The sequence below is a fragment of the Eretmochelys imbricata genome, chromosome 3 (assembly GCF_965152235.1).
Source record: "Eretmochelys imbricata isolate rEreImb1 chromosome 3, rEreImb1.hap1, whole genome shotgun sequence".
Taxonomy (NCBI): domain Eukaryota; kingdom Metazoa; phylum Chordata; order Testudines; family Cheloniidae; genus Eretmochelys; species Eretmochelys imbricata.
In genome coordinates this window covers 135,003,477-135,017,127 of record NC_135574.1, presented here as the reverse complement: position 1 = coordinate 135,017,127, position 13,651 = coordinate 135,003,477, and the positions used below count along the sequence as shown (strand labels likewise).

General features: G+C 45.7%; 1 protein-coding gene and 1 long non-coding RNA gene across 6 annotated transcripts in view; one reads left to right on the top strand and one right to left on the bottom strand.

Moving 5' to 3' along the window:
* Positions 1–571, bottom strand: part of LGALS8 (galectin 8) — a 40,569-nt gene extending 39,998 nt beyond the window's left edge. For all 5 annotated transcript variants that reach the window (XM_077813456.1, XM_077813453.1, XM_077813454.1 and 2 more), the window contains exon 1: positions 434–571. The gene's annotated coding sequence lies outside the window, so the exon portion shown is untranslated. The remainder of the gene's footprint in view (positions 1–433) is intronic.
* A 517-nt stretch (positions 572–1,088) lies between these two features.
* On the top strand, positions 1,089–11,952 carry LOC144262964 (uncharacterized). The gene is made up of 3 exons (XR_013345690.1): positions 1,089–1,193; positions 6,503–7,037; positions 11,373–11,952. It is a non-coding gene; the product is annotated as an uncharacterized LOC144262964 (long non-coding RNA).
* Positions 11,953–13,651: the final 1,699 nt, after the last annotated feature.

Here is a 13,651-nt window from a genome sequence, read left to right as displayed (position 1 = left end):
AAAATTGTTACTTTTGATATAAAGGTTCCCCCTGTAATGTCTGTTTCCCAAACTTTCCAAGATTGTGCTAGTACATCAGAACTAGAAAGTGAAGACAGACTTGTATAAAGTGAAAGTGACTCATTTGAGAAAAACCTAAACAGTAAACAAAATAAGACTAGTGTAAAATAAATTAGTTTTTAAAGGTTTCAATTTTAATAATCAGAGGAGTTTTTAACAACACAAGTAAAGGCATATTTTTAAAATATGATTTTAACCTTGCAGGGTCCTTTTAATTTTCTAGTTCTTATTTCTTTTGTATGCTCCCCTCAATGGAGTCAACCCTTTTTTCTGCATCTAAACACATCTGCGTTTTTAAAATTTCAAGTTTTTTTTTCCCCTGACAGGACACTGTCACTCTGTTTAAATCATATTTAATTTATATTTAACTTACCTTTGTAAAGAATAACCTCTTCAAAGCTTCAGACTGAAATCTTACTGTAAATCAAATGCATCTGTTTCCATTTTGATCAGTTGTGGGTTAATTTAGCTAGTTACTCTGTTTGCACAGCAAAAATGGTTCCTCCACTTCTATTTCCTGGTTCTCATGCACCAACACAATGACATCACCACATGTACACTGCTCAGAAAGCCTCCTCCCCCAGGCGTTCCTTAAAGAACCAGTGTGTTTCACAGTTCGCTCACTGATACATAGCTTTATTTTCAGCTGTTCTGTTTCCACCACATGTGGATTACTGTTTCAGACTGTCTTTTTGAAACAAATTGCTTTATTCTTTTTATACTTTATTTTCTTTTCATGCACTTTAAAATAGTTGTTTGAATTTAATCATGGTGAATGAATGAAATTCTTTCTTAAGCTGGATGCTAGCTCTCAGTGCTAGCATCATGGCCCCCGACCATGGCAGCTGGTTGGTATAGGGTGGGGAACTTAAAATCAGCCCCATAATTGTCTTCTGCTTCATTGCTTCCAAAAACTTATCAGGAGGCCTGTCAGGAGGATACAGATTTTGCATGACACTAGTGCCTGCAGCCTTGTCTTTCCAACTCACCACTGAACTGTTTACAGGTAACAGACGGTTGTCTGCAGATGCTCTCCCATGCCACCTAGGACCGCCATGGAGTCTGCTGGGCAGGCAGCCATGTGACCTCTCTTCAGCTGGAGAATGAGAAGGCCTCAGCTTCAGTAGGACAAGGTAAAGAGGCCCCAATATTGGCCCTAGAGCCTAGACTCGCTACCCTCCAGGTTCCTATCACAAACCCCATCCAAGTAACCCAGGCACCCCTCTGAAGTCCCAGCACAGCCTCCCAAAGCAAACGCAGCAATGTGTGACAGCTTCTTTCCTGTCCCTTAAGTAGTCCTAGCTTTTTCATTACTGTTCTCATTCTCCTTACTTCCCAGCCCCATCACATCCACTCCAAGTGTCTGCTTATCTTTGGGAGTGGTTTATATATGTAGAATTGGGATTTGTTGAGTACCATCATGCAGCTGGTACCCTTTGGGAGACTTCTTTCACACCTGTCTCTCCAGCTAGCCTTGATTATGGGGTGCTGTTTGGTGCTTAGTTTCCTCCTAGTGCTCCTTTTAATACACAGGGAGACAAGTTAAAACGCTGAGTCTCAGAGAGAAAACCTCACCCTACAGGGAGCCTGGTCAGGGCCCGCAGCTCCTGGCACAAGGTGGGATTTCCCCCATTTCCCACTTCCAGATTAGCTGCAGGAAGCCAGACATCTTGCAGACATCTGCTACATTGTGAGAGTAATGCAGCAGGATCACATCCTGTTCCAGATTGTCTCTGCCAGCTCTCAGAATCTGCTGTTAACTTGCGACCTTACTTCCTTCTGCAGCCTGGGTATGGAATTGATGACTGGTGAGCATAGTCTGTTTCCACTGCATTGCCATGGCCACCGTGGTCCCTCTGCACTGCAGCTGGCAGGTGTAATTGCCAGTTTGGGTAGATATACATGTGCTAGCTCTGCTCAAGATAGTGCACTAAATTAGCATTGTGGCCATGGCAGCATGGGCAGTGGCTCAGGCTTGTAACTAGAATCTCAGACGGGGTTCAGAGTGGTAGCTGTGTTAGTCTGTATCAGCAAAAACAATGAGGAGTCCTTGTGGCACCTTAGAGACTGATGAATTTATTTGGGCATAAGCTTTCATGGGCTAGACCCACTTCATCAGATGCATCAGACAGGGTTTCTGTTTTTATGATCAGAGCAAGTGCATGTGTGTCTACCTGAGCTGGGCATTACATCTTGAAGCTACGGTTGCCAGGTGTCCGTTTTTTTTACCAGAACACTCAGTCGAAAAGGGACCTTAGTGGCTCCAGTCAGCACCGCTAACCAGGCTGTTAAAAGTCTGGTTGCCATTGCAGCGGGGCAGGCAGGCTCGTGCCCAGCTCTGCACAACTCCTGGGAAGTGGCCAGCATATCACTTCAGCTCCTAGGCGGAGGGGGCCTGGGAGGCTCCGCGCACAGCCCGGTGAAAATGAGCAAGTGAGTGAGGGTGTGGTTCAGCAAACAACAGAGGGAGAGGGATGGAGTGAGCAGGATGCGGGACCTTGGAGAAGGGGCAGGGCAGGGAGGGGCCTCAGGGAAGGGGCCGGCACAAGGGTGTTCAGTTTTTTGCAATTAGAAAGTTGGCAACTCTACTTGAAGCCAGAGGTGCTGGAACACCTTTTAGAGTGGGGGGGCTGCACCTCCCCTGATCCCTGTCCGCGCTGCCCTTTGCCCCACCTAGAGTTGGGGCCAGGAGCAGGGCCTTGGCTCTGGGACAGGGGGACATGGACAGGGATAAGGGAGCTGAGGCCACAGCTGGGGGCAGACGCGGAGCCCCAGGCGCAAGGCTGACAGCTGGGACTCCGCATGCGGGACCAAGACTGGAGTCCCAGGCAGCCTCAGATTAGGAGTGGAACCCTGTGTAAAACCTGGCTGTGCTAAGCACCCCCCACACCCTTAGTTCCTGCACCTATGCTTGAAGCTGCAGTACAGACCTAGCAAATAAGTGGCTGTCTTCTCTATCAGGAGCCACGAATGGGCAGCAGAAATCAGGAATCGCCCAGGTGTGTGGCACTGATCTGAACCCATGGATGGGATTTCAGAAGCCTACAGTTATGTAAAAATAAGCTCTTCGTGGGGTTGCTGAATGTGTTTGTGCTTTCTCTTGGCTGTGATGGGCAGCAACAGTCCCATATACAGTTTGCAGCAGGGAGGGTCAGATCCTCGTGTGGGCTTAGGAAGGGATTAGTGAGAATGGCAGGCAGGGTATTTGCCCAGAGATAGTACCGGGGAGCCCAGTCCTGAACTGAGTCTGTCAGTCCCAGGGTTCCCAACCTCCGCTGCTAGTCTCAAGAGCAGCATTTGACTGGGCCTACTTAACTGAAAATATCTGTTCTAGGAATAGTGAGTCCCCTCTCATGGTAGGGCTTGTTTCTCTGGAGTTAATCATATTGCTATGCAGCGGCCTTTTCTTTCCCCTAGTGGGGTCTCTGGATCCCCTCAAGGTAGGTAGGGATCCTGAACAAGCTCAGTGCTGACCCCCCAAATGTCAAATATTATAAAACATTCAGTTATTTGCAGCTTGCAAGTTCTAATTTCCTACTTTTAGCCATTAGAAATGAAACAAGAATCCACCTGCCCCGTCTCATCTGGGTGCTGATGCTTCAAAATGTCGCCAGCTTAAATGCCTGTTTATGTAAATAAATATGCATTACTTCCTCATGTTCACAAAATAGAGTACTAAGTTATTTCCATTTACATTGTAAAATAAACCTCCAAGCACAATATTTGAACTGTTATAACTTGTCCAGATTTTCACCAGGATCCTGAAAGTTACCTCTGTTTAACACCTCCCCTGTCAAAGGCAGACTTTTTACTTCCACCTAATGAAGTGCTACTGCTGTTCAAAACAGGCTATCGGAATTGTTTTATAACGGATGAAGGGCCCTTTCCTGAAATGATCACAACCAGCCCTAATATTTACAGGGTTTTGCCCCCTTTTTCCTAACATTTGCCAACCATGCCAAAATCCTCAACTGGGACAGACAGGCCTCCTAGCTCCCACATGTGTGGCTTCAGCTGGTAGAGCAGATGCCAGGTGGGGCTAGCTACACCACAAATAAAGGAGCATGGAGGTTCTTCAGCAAAAACAACTCATTGGTGGGAAGTATTATCATGTGGCCGTGGTTTGCTTTAAGCCATTTTCAAATCAGAGAGTTGCTAAAGACAGGAAATGTTATAGGAAAATATAATACTGTTTATATCTGGAGTGTCTGAGAAGCCGTGCAATGGTATTCCTGCAAAATAGTGATGACCCTGAGCAAATATTAATAGACAGCTACATACCATCTCCTATCCCACATAGCTAATTACACATCACTACCCTCCTGCTAGCTGTACAACCAACTGTCATCCCCAACTGTTCTGGAACCTTCTGGCTCTAGTATTCCACTACTCTTGGAGTTAACGAGAATGCATCAAAACAGGCTTTCCACCTCAGCACTGAAATGTGGTATTTCCACAGGTGCAACACTCCTTCCCTTACTTCTTAACCCAAATTTTATTAATTTTTATTCTTATCATTTTGTTAACAAAAACATATTTTTAAGGAGGATTAGTTGCTGAAATCCTCATAAATCTGGGTCTATCGCATCCACCCCCTACAAACATTCTCTCTGAGGCAAGAACTCCTACTTTGTCTGCAGTTCTTCCAGCCCAGCTAGTGGGAGGCTAAGGTATAACAGAGAAGAACATCATGAACTTTAATATAGCTGCTAAACTCCGGCTTACATGGACCTTTCTCTGCCCTTAATTTGTATATCCCAAGCCAACATACCTGATAGGACCCATTTCTTCACCATCAGGCACAACAGATATTTCCATGACTTATGTTCCCCTAATTCCTCAATAGCGTTTCCAGCCAACTACAATGACACAGGCAATCTTGATAGCCCCTATTTCTATGGCTTCATACAGCTGTGGCAGAATGGATACCTGGAAAGTCTGCAACCAGGGTGGATTTGATTTAAATCAAATTGATTTAAATAATGATTTAAATCACTAGTCAGGAAGACTCAATTTAATCGTGGATTTCTACATAAAAGTGCATTCTTGTTGGTTGTTATAACCTTAATACATATTCTTCACAACTCATAGATAGATTTAGGTTTCATTTTTAGAAGGTACGCACTATATATTTTTAAACAATGATTTATTTTGAAAACTTTTCAGATTAGTTTTACAGCTATATTGGAAAATGAATGATTGTTTGGTTATTTGATTTACCAAAGGTAACTGAAGCAGATATTTATGAAGTCATTGGGAGGTGAACTATCTCCAGTTCAACAGGTTAATCATTAATATTTGGAGGATTTTCTTGCAATGCTGTATTAAGAGGAAAACATCACCAGACGGACATTTAAATTGTTTTATTTAACTAAAACAATGTTATGTATTCTGGATTGTTTTTCTTCAACAGCAAACATAATATTTTAACAAAACAAACATATGAATTTTGGAATGGAGTTAAACATTCAAGTTTTTTAAAATCAGAGTTGTTTTTGTTAAAATTGTTTTTAACTAAAAAAAGTTAAATGAAATATTTAAAAAACAAAAACAAAAATTAAATCAACTATGTCAGCCAGGTCAACATGAGAGACTTAAAATATTGGCTTCTGCAGCTAACTGAGTCGTCTTCACCTTCATTTTCCTGTTTGTTCATAATCTGGAAAAGAAAAACAAGCTTTCCTGCTTTTTCAGGTCCCAAACAATTTCTCAATTTGGAATGAATTAGTCCAAAGGAAGAAAATAGTCTTTCTACTCCGGCAGAAGAAGCTACTGCTGTTAAAAGTGAGATTATCACTTCAACAGTCTCTGAATCCAAGTGCTTAAGTGACTTCCACCAGTTCTCTGGTATCACTTTCTTTAAAACATCAGCAGCAAACATATATTTCTTGAATGGTTCTTATTCCCAAACAGGGTCTCTTTTACGGCCTACTGCCATTATAGGTTTCCCTTTTTAGTGAGAGAATGGTATGGTAGATCTCAAATCAATGAAGGCTACACTCAGAAAGACCTCAAGACTTCTGGAATATGTTGCTCAAACAGGTTTCAGAGTGGTAGCTGTGTTAGTCTGTATCAGCAAAAACAACAAGGAGTCCTTGTGGCACCTTGGGCCTGGTCTACACTACGAGTTTATGTCGAATTTAGCATTATTAAATTGAATTAACCCTGCACCCGTCCATACAATGAAGCTATTTTTGTCTACATAAAGAGCTCTTAAAATCGATTTCTGTACTCCTCCCCAACAAGGGGATTAGCGCTGAAATCGACATCACCGTTTCGAATTAGGGTTAGTGTGGACGCAATTCAATGGTATTGGCCTCCGGGAGCTATCCCACAGTGCACCATTGTGACCGCTCTGGACAGCGGTCTGAACTTGGATGCGCTGGCCAGGTGTACTGGAAAAGCCCCAGTAACTTTTGAATCTCATTTCCTTTTTGGCCAGGCGAACTCATCAGCACAGGTAACCGTGCAATCCCAGAATTGCAAAAGAGCTCTAGCATGGACCGAACGGGAGGTACTGGATCTGATCGCTGTATGGGGAGATGAATTTGTGCTATCAGAACTACGTTCCAAAAGACAAAATGCCAAAACATTTCAAAAAATCTCCAAGGCCATGATGGACAGAGTCTACAGCAGGGACGCAGAACAGTGCTGTGTGAAACTTAAGGAGCTCAGACAAGCTTACCAGAAAACCAAAGAATCAAATGGATGCTCCGTGACAGAGCCCCAGACATGCCGCTTCTACGCTGAGCTGCATGCAATTCTAGGGGGGGCTGCCACCACTAACTACCCCACCCCAGTCCATGGACTCCGATGATGGGGTACTCTCTGCCATGCCTGAGGATTTTGCGGATGGGGAAGATGAGGAGGAGGACGAACTTGAGGAGAGCACACTGTTCTCCCTGGCAGCCAGGATCTTTTTATCACCCTGACTGAAATACGCCCCCAACCCAACCAAGCCAGAGAAGGGACCTCTGGTGAGTGTACCTTTTTAAATATAATACATGTTTTAAAAGCAAGTGTTTTTTAATGATTAATTTCCCCTGAGGACTTGGGATGCATTCGTGGCCAGTACAGCTACTGGAAAAATCTGTTAACGTGTCTGGGGATGGAGTGGAAATCCTCTGGGGACATCTCCATGAAGCTCTCCTGGAGGTACTCTAAAAGCCTTTGCAGAAGGTTTCTGGGGAGAGCAGCCTTATTCCGTCCTCCATGGTAGGACACTTTACCACGCCATGCTAGTAGCAAGTAATCTGGTATCATTGCATAACAAAGCCTGGCAGCTTATGGTCCTGGTATTTGCTGGCATTCAAGCAACATCCGTTCTTTATCTCTGTGTTATCCTCAGGAGAGTTTTCAGAGTAGCAGCCGTGCTAGTCTATATTCGCAAAAAGAAAAGGAGTACTAGTGGCACCTTAGAGACTAACCAATTTATTTGAGCATAAGCTTTCGTGAGCTACAGCTCAGTTCATTGGATGCATTCAGTGGAAAATACAGTGAGGAGATTTATATACATAGAGAACATGAAAAAATGGGTGTTATCATACACACTGTAATGAGAGTGATCACTTAAGATGAGCTATTACCAGCAGGAAAGGAGGGGGGGGGGGGAGGGAAGAAAACCTTTTGTAGTGATAATCAAGGTGGGCCATTTCCAGCAGTTAACAGGAACATCTGAGGAGCAGTGGCGGGGGATAAACATGGGGAAGTAGTTTTACTTTGTGTAATGACATATCCACTCCAAGTCTCTATTCAAGCCTAAGTTAATTGTATCCAGTTTGCAAATTAATTCCAATTCAGCAGTCTCTCCTTGGAGTCTGTTTTTGAAGTCTTTTTGTTGTAATATTGAGACCTTCAGGTCTGTAATTGAGTGACCAGAGAGATTGAAGTGTTCTCCGACTGGTTTATGAATGTTATAATTCTTGACATCTGATTTGTGTCCATTTATTCTTTTACGTAGAGACTGTCCAGTCTGACCAATGTACATGGCAAAGGGGCATTGCTGGCACATGATGGCATATATCACATTGGTAGATGCGCAGGTAAACGAGCCTCTGATAGTGTGGCTGATGTGATTAGGCCCTATGATGGTGTCCCCTGAATAGATATGTGGACAGTTGGCAATGAGCTTTGTTGCAAGGATAGGTTCCTGGGTTAGTGTTATTGTTGTATGGTGTGTGGTTGCTGGTGAGTATTTGCTTCAGGTTGGGGGGCTGTCTGTAGGCAAGGACTGGCCTGTCTCCCAAGATTTGTGAGAGTGATGGGTCATCCTTCAGGATAGGTTGTAGATCCTTGATGATGTGTTAGAGAGGTTTTAGTTGGGGGCTGAAGGTGATGGCTAGTGGCGTTCTGTTATTATCTTTGTTGGGCATGTCCTGTAGTAGGTGACTTCTGGGTACCCTTCTGGCTCTGTCAGTCTTTTTCTTCACTTCACCAGGTGGGTACTGTAGTTGTAAGAACACTTGATAGAGATCTTGTAGGTGTTTGTCTCTGTCTGAGGGGTTGGAGCAAATGCGGTTGTATCGTAGAGCTCAGCTGTAGACGATGGGTCGTGTGGTGTGGTCTGGGTGAAAGCTGGAGGCATGTAGGTATGAATAGCGGTCAGTAGGTTTCCGGTATAGGGTGGTGTTTATGTGACCATCGCTTATTAGCACCGTAGTGTCCAGGAAGTGGATCTCTTGTGTGGACTGGTCCAGGCTGAGGTTGATGGCGGGATGGAAATTGTTGAAATCATGGTGGAATTCCTCAAAGGCTTCTTTTCCATGGGTCCAGATGATGAAGATGTCATCAATGTAGCGCAAGTAGAGTAGGGGCATTAGGGGACGAGAGCTGAGGAAGCGTTGTTCTAAGTCAGCCATAAAAATGTTGGCATACTGTGGGGCCATGTGGGTACCCATAGCAGTGCCGCTGATTTGAAGGTATACATTGTCCCCAAATGTGAAATAGTTATGGGTGAGGACAAAGTCACAAAGTTCAGTTACCAGGTTTGCTGTGACATTATCGGGGATACTGTTCCTGATGGCTTGTAGTCCATCTTTGTGTGAAATGTTGGTGTAGAGGGCTTCTACATCCATAGTGGCCAGGAGGGTGTTTTCAGGAAGGTCACCAATGGATTGTAGTTTCCTCAGAAAGTCAGTGGTGTCTCGAAGGTAGCTGGGAGTGCTGGTAGTGTAGGGCCTGAGGAGGGAGTCTACATAGCCAGACAATCCTGCTGTCAGGGTGCCAATGCCTGAGATGATGGGGCGTCCAGGATTTCCAGGTTTATGGATCTTGGGTAGCAGATAGAATGCCCTGGGCCGGGGTTCCAGTGGTGTGTCTGTGCAGATTTGTTCTTGTGCTTTTTCAGGGAGTTTCTTGAGCAAATGCTGTAGTTTCTTTTGGTAACCCTCAGTGGGATCAGAGGGTAATAGCTTGTAGAAAGTGGTGTTGGAGAGCTGCCGAGCAGCCTCTTGTTCATATTCCGACCTATTCATGATGACGACAGCACCTCCTTTGTCAGCCTTTTTGATAATGATGTCAGAGTTGTTTCTGAGGCTCTGGATGGCATTGTGTTCTGCATGGCTGAGGTTATGGGGCAAGTGATGCTGCTTTTCCACAATTTCAGCCCGTGCACGTCAGCGGAAGCACTCTATGTAGAAGTCCAGTCTGTTCTTTCGACCTTCAGGAGGAGTCCACCTAGAATCCTTCTTTTTGTAGTGTTGGTAGGAAGGTCTCTATGGATTAGTATGTTGTTCAGAGGTGTTTTGGAAATATTCCTTGAGTCGGAGACATCGAAAATAGGATCTTAGGTCACCACAGAACTGTTATCATGTTCGTGAGGGTGGAGGGGCAGAAGGAGAGGCCCCGAGATAGGACAGATTCTTCTGCTGGGCTAAGAGTATAGCTGGATAGATTAACAATATTGCTGGGTGGGTTAAGGGAACCATTTCTGTGGCCTCTTGTGGCATGTAGTAGTTTAGATAGTTTAGTGTCCTTTTTCTTTTGTAGAGAAGCAAAGTGTGTGTTGTAAATGGCTTGTCTAGTTTTTGTAAAGTCCAGCCACGAGGAAGTTTGTGTGGAAGTTTGGCTTTTTATAAGAGTATCCAGTTTTGAGAGCTCATTCTTAATCGTTCCCTGTTTGCTGTAGAGGATGTTGATCAGGTGATTCTGCAGTTTCTTTGAGAGCGTGTGGCACAAGCTGTCAGCATAGTCTATATGGTATGTAGATTGTAATGGATTTTTTACCTTCAGTCCTTTTGGTATGATGTCCATCTGTTTGCATTTGGAAAGGAAGATGATGTCTGTCTGTATCTGTACGAGTTTTTTCATGAAGTTGATAGATTTCCACTCCATATGGCTAAATGTAGTGCCTTGCATAATGACAGGTTTCAGAATAGCAGCCGTGTTAGTCTGTATCCGCAAAAAGAAAAGAGGGGGTACTAGTGGCACCTGAGAGACTAACCAATTTATCTGAGCATAAGCTTTCCTGAGCTACAGCTCACTTCATCGGATGCATTCAGCGGAAAATACAGTGAGGAGATTTATATACACACAGAACATAAAAAATGGGTGTTAGCATATACACTGTAAGGAGAGTGATCACTTAAGATGAGCTATTACCAGCAGGAGAGCGGTGGCGGGGGGGGGGGGCGGGGGCGGGAAGAAGACGTTTTGTAGTGATAATCAAGGTGGGCCATTTCCAGCAGTTAACAGGAACGTCTGAGGAGAGTGACATTGTTCATGGTAACCTGTTGAAATACGGGAATTTAATTAAGGGGACATTCAGAGGTGGCCGTTCCTACTGGGCTGTTTGCCTGTGGCTGAAAAGAAATCCTCCCTGCAGTTAGCCAAGTGGGTGCCGGGGGAGGCATTGGTGCTGAGCTGTTTGTGTTTGGCTAGCAGGGATCTTCCCTGATACCAGTCAGGCGATGGGGAGAGGAGTAAAACAATAATTCCAGAGAATTGGATGGGGGCCGGGGTTAGTTTGGTTTCTGCTGCTGCACGTTAACATGAAAACCGCAGCACTAAATGGCCAACTCAATGGGCTTTGCTTGGTATGGGAAAGGAGGGCGCTGCTGTTCTGAAGGTTGCAGAAGCTGAAAGACTATGGCTTACCGTGGCCGCCTGCAAGCCGAATTCTGTTGCCCGGCACTGTGTGTGTGATCTCTAACACCAAAGCCACAGGCACTCAATATAAGATGCAAAATGCGACCTTGTACTGAAATCACATGTGCTGTGTAATGTGAATAATGTTGTTCACCGTGAAAGAGTATAGCCATTGTTCTGTAAATGTATCTTTTAAAATACTTCACTCCCTTTTTTTCCTCCTGCAGCTGCAAATGTTTCAAGCCTCCCTCCTCCGTCCCAACAGTTATCTCAGAAAATGCAGCAAAAAAAACGCACGTGCACTGAAATGTTCTCTGAGCTCATGCAGTTGTCTGGCACTGACAGAGCTCAGCAGAATGTGTGGAGGGACACAGTAGCACAGTACAGGAAAGCGGCCAATGAACGTGAGGACAGGAGGGACGATCGAGATGAGAGGTGATGGCAGGAAGATCAGAGGAGGCAGGAGGCAACGCTAGGGCTACTGCGGGATCAAACGGACATGCTCCGGCGGCTTGTGGAGGTTCATGAACGGCAGCAGGATCACAGACTGCCGCTGCAGCCCCTGTTTAACTGCCTTCCCTCCTCCCCAAGTTCCATAGCTTTCTCACCCAGACGCCCAAGAACATGGGGGCGGGGGGAGGCTCCGGGCACCCAACCACTCCACCCCAGTGGACAGCCCAAGCAACAGAAGGCTGTCATTCAACAAGTTTTGAAGTGGCCTTTTCCTTCCCTCCTACCCTCCTCCCACACCCCACCCGGGCTACCTTGTGAGTTATCTCCCTATTTTTATAATCAATTAATAAAGAATACATGTTTTTTAAATGATAGTGACTTTATTTCCTTTGCAAGCAAGCTGTGATCAAAGGGGGGAGGGCGGGTGGCTTACAGGGAATTTAGAGTCAACCAAGGGGGCGAGAATCGAGGAGAAACAAACGGAAGTGTCACACAGTACCCTGGCCAATCATGAAACCGGTTTTCAAAGCTTCTCTGATGCGCAGCGCTTCCTGCTGTGCTCTTCTAATTGCCCTGGTGTCTGGCTGCAGGTATTCAGCGGCCAGACAATTTGCCTCAACCTCCCACCCTGCCATAAACGTCTCCCCGTTACTCTCATGGAGATTGTGGAGCACACAGCAAGCAGCAATAACAATGGGAATATTGGTTTGGCTGAGGTCTGAGCGAGTCAGTAAACTGCACCAGTGACCCTTTAAACGTCCAAATGCATACTCTACCACCGTTCTGCACTTGCTCAGCCTATAGTTGAACAGCTGCTTACTACTGTCCAGGGTGCCTGTGTATGACTTCATAAGCCAGGGCTTTAAGGGGTAGGCTGGGTCCCCAAGGATAACTATAGGCATTTCAACATCCCCAACAGTTATTTTCTGGTCTGGGAAGTAAATCCCTTCCTGCAGCCGTTTAAACAGACCAGAATTCCTGAAGACACGAGCGTCATGAACCTTTCCTGGCCATCCCACGTTGATGTTGATGAAACATCCCTTGTGATCCACCAGTGCTTGCAGCACCATTCAAAAGTACCCCTTGCGGTTTATGTACTGGCTGCCCTGGTGGTCCGGTCCCAAGATAGGGATATGCGTTCCATCTATCGCCCCACCACAGTTAGGGAATCCCATTGCAGCAAAGCCTTCCACTATGACCTGCACATTTCCCAGAGTCACTACCCTTGATATCAGCAGCTCAGTGATTGTGTTGGCTACTTGGATCGCAGCAGCCCCCACAGCAGCCCACTCCAAATTTATTCCCTACTGACTGGTAGCTGTCTGGCGTTGCAAGCTTCCAGAGGGCTACTGCCACTCGCTTCTCAGCTGTGAGGGCTGCTCTCATCTTGGTATTCTTGCACTTCAGGGCAGGGGAAAGAAAGTCATAAAGTTCCATGAAAGTGCCCTTACGCATGCGAAGGTTTCGGAGCCACTAGGAATCATCCCAAACCTGCAACACTATGCGGTCCCACCAGTCTGTGCTTGTTTCCCAGGCCTGGAATCGGCGTTCCACGGCATGAGCCTGCCCCATTAACACCATGATCTCCAAATTGCCGGGGACCGCGGTTTTAGAGAAATCTGTGTCCATGTCCTCATCATTCTCGTCACTGCGCTGCCGTCGCCTCCTCGGCTGGTTTTTCAGGTTCTGGTTCTGCATAAACTGCACGATAATGCGCAAGGTGTTTACAATGGTCATTGCTGCAGTGAGCTGAACAGCCTCCATGCTTGCCATGCTATGGCATCTTCTCGGGCAATCCAGGGGAAAGGGCGTGAAATGATTGTCTGCTGTTGCTTTTACGGACGGAGGGTTCACTGACATTTACCCTTAACCACCCGCAACAAATTTTTGGGCCCATCAGGCATTGGGAGCTCAGCCCAGAATTCCAATGGGCAGCGGGGACTGCGGGAACTGTGGGATAGCTACCCACAGTGCACCGCTCAGAATGTTGATGCTTGTCACGGTACTGTGGACACACATCGCTGAATTAATGTGCTTAGTGTGGACGCATGCA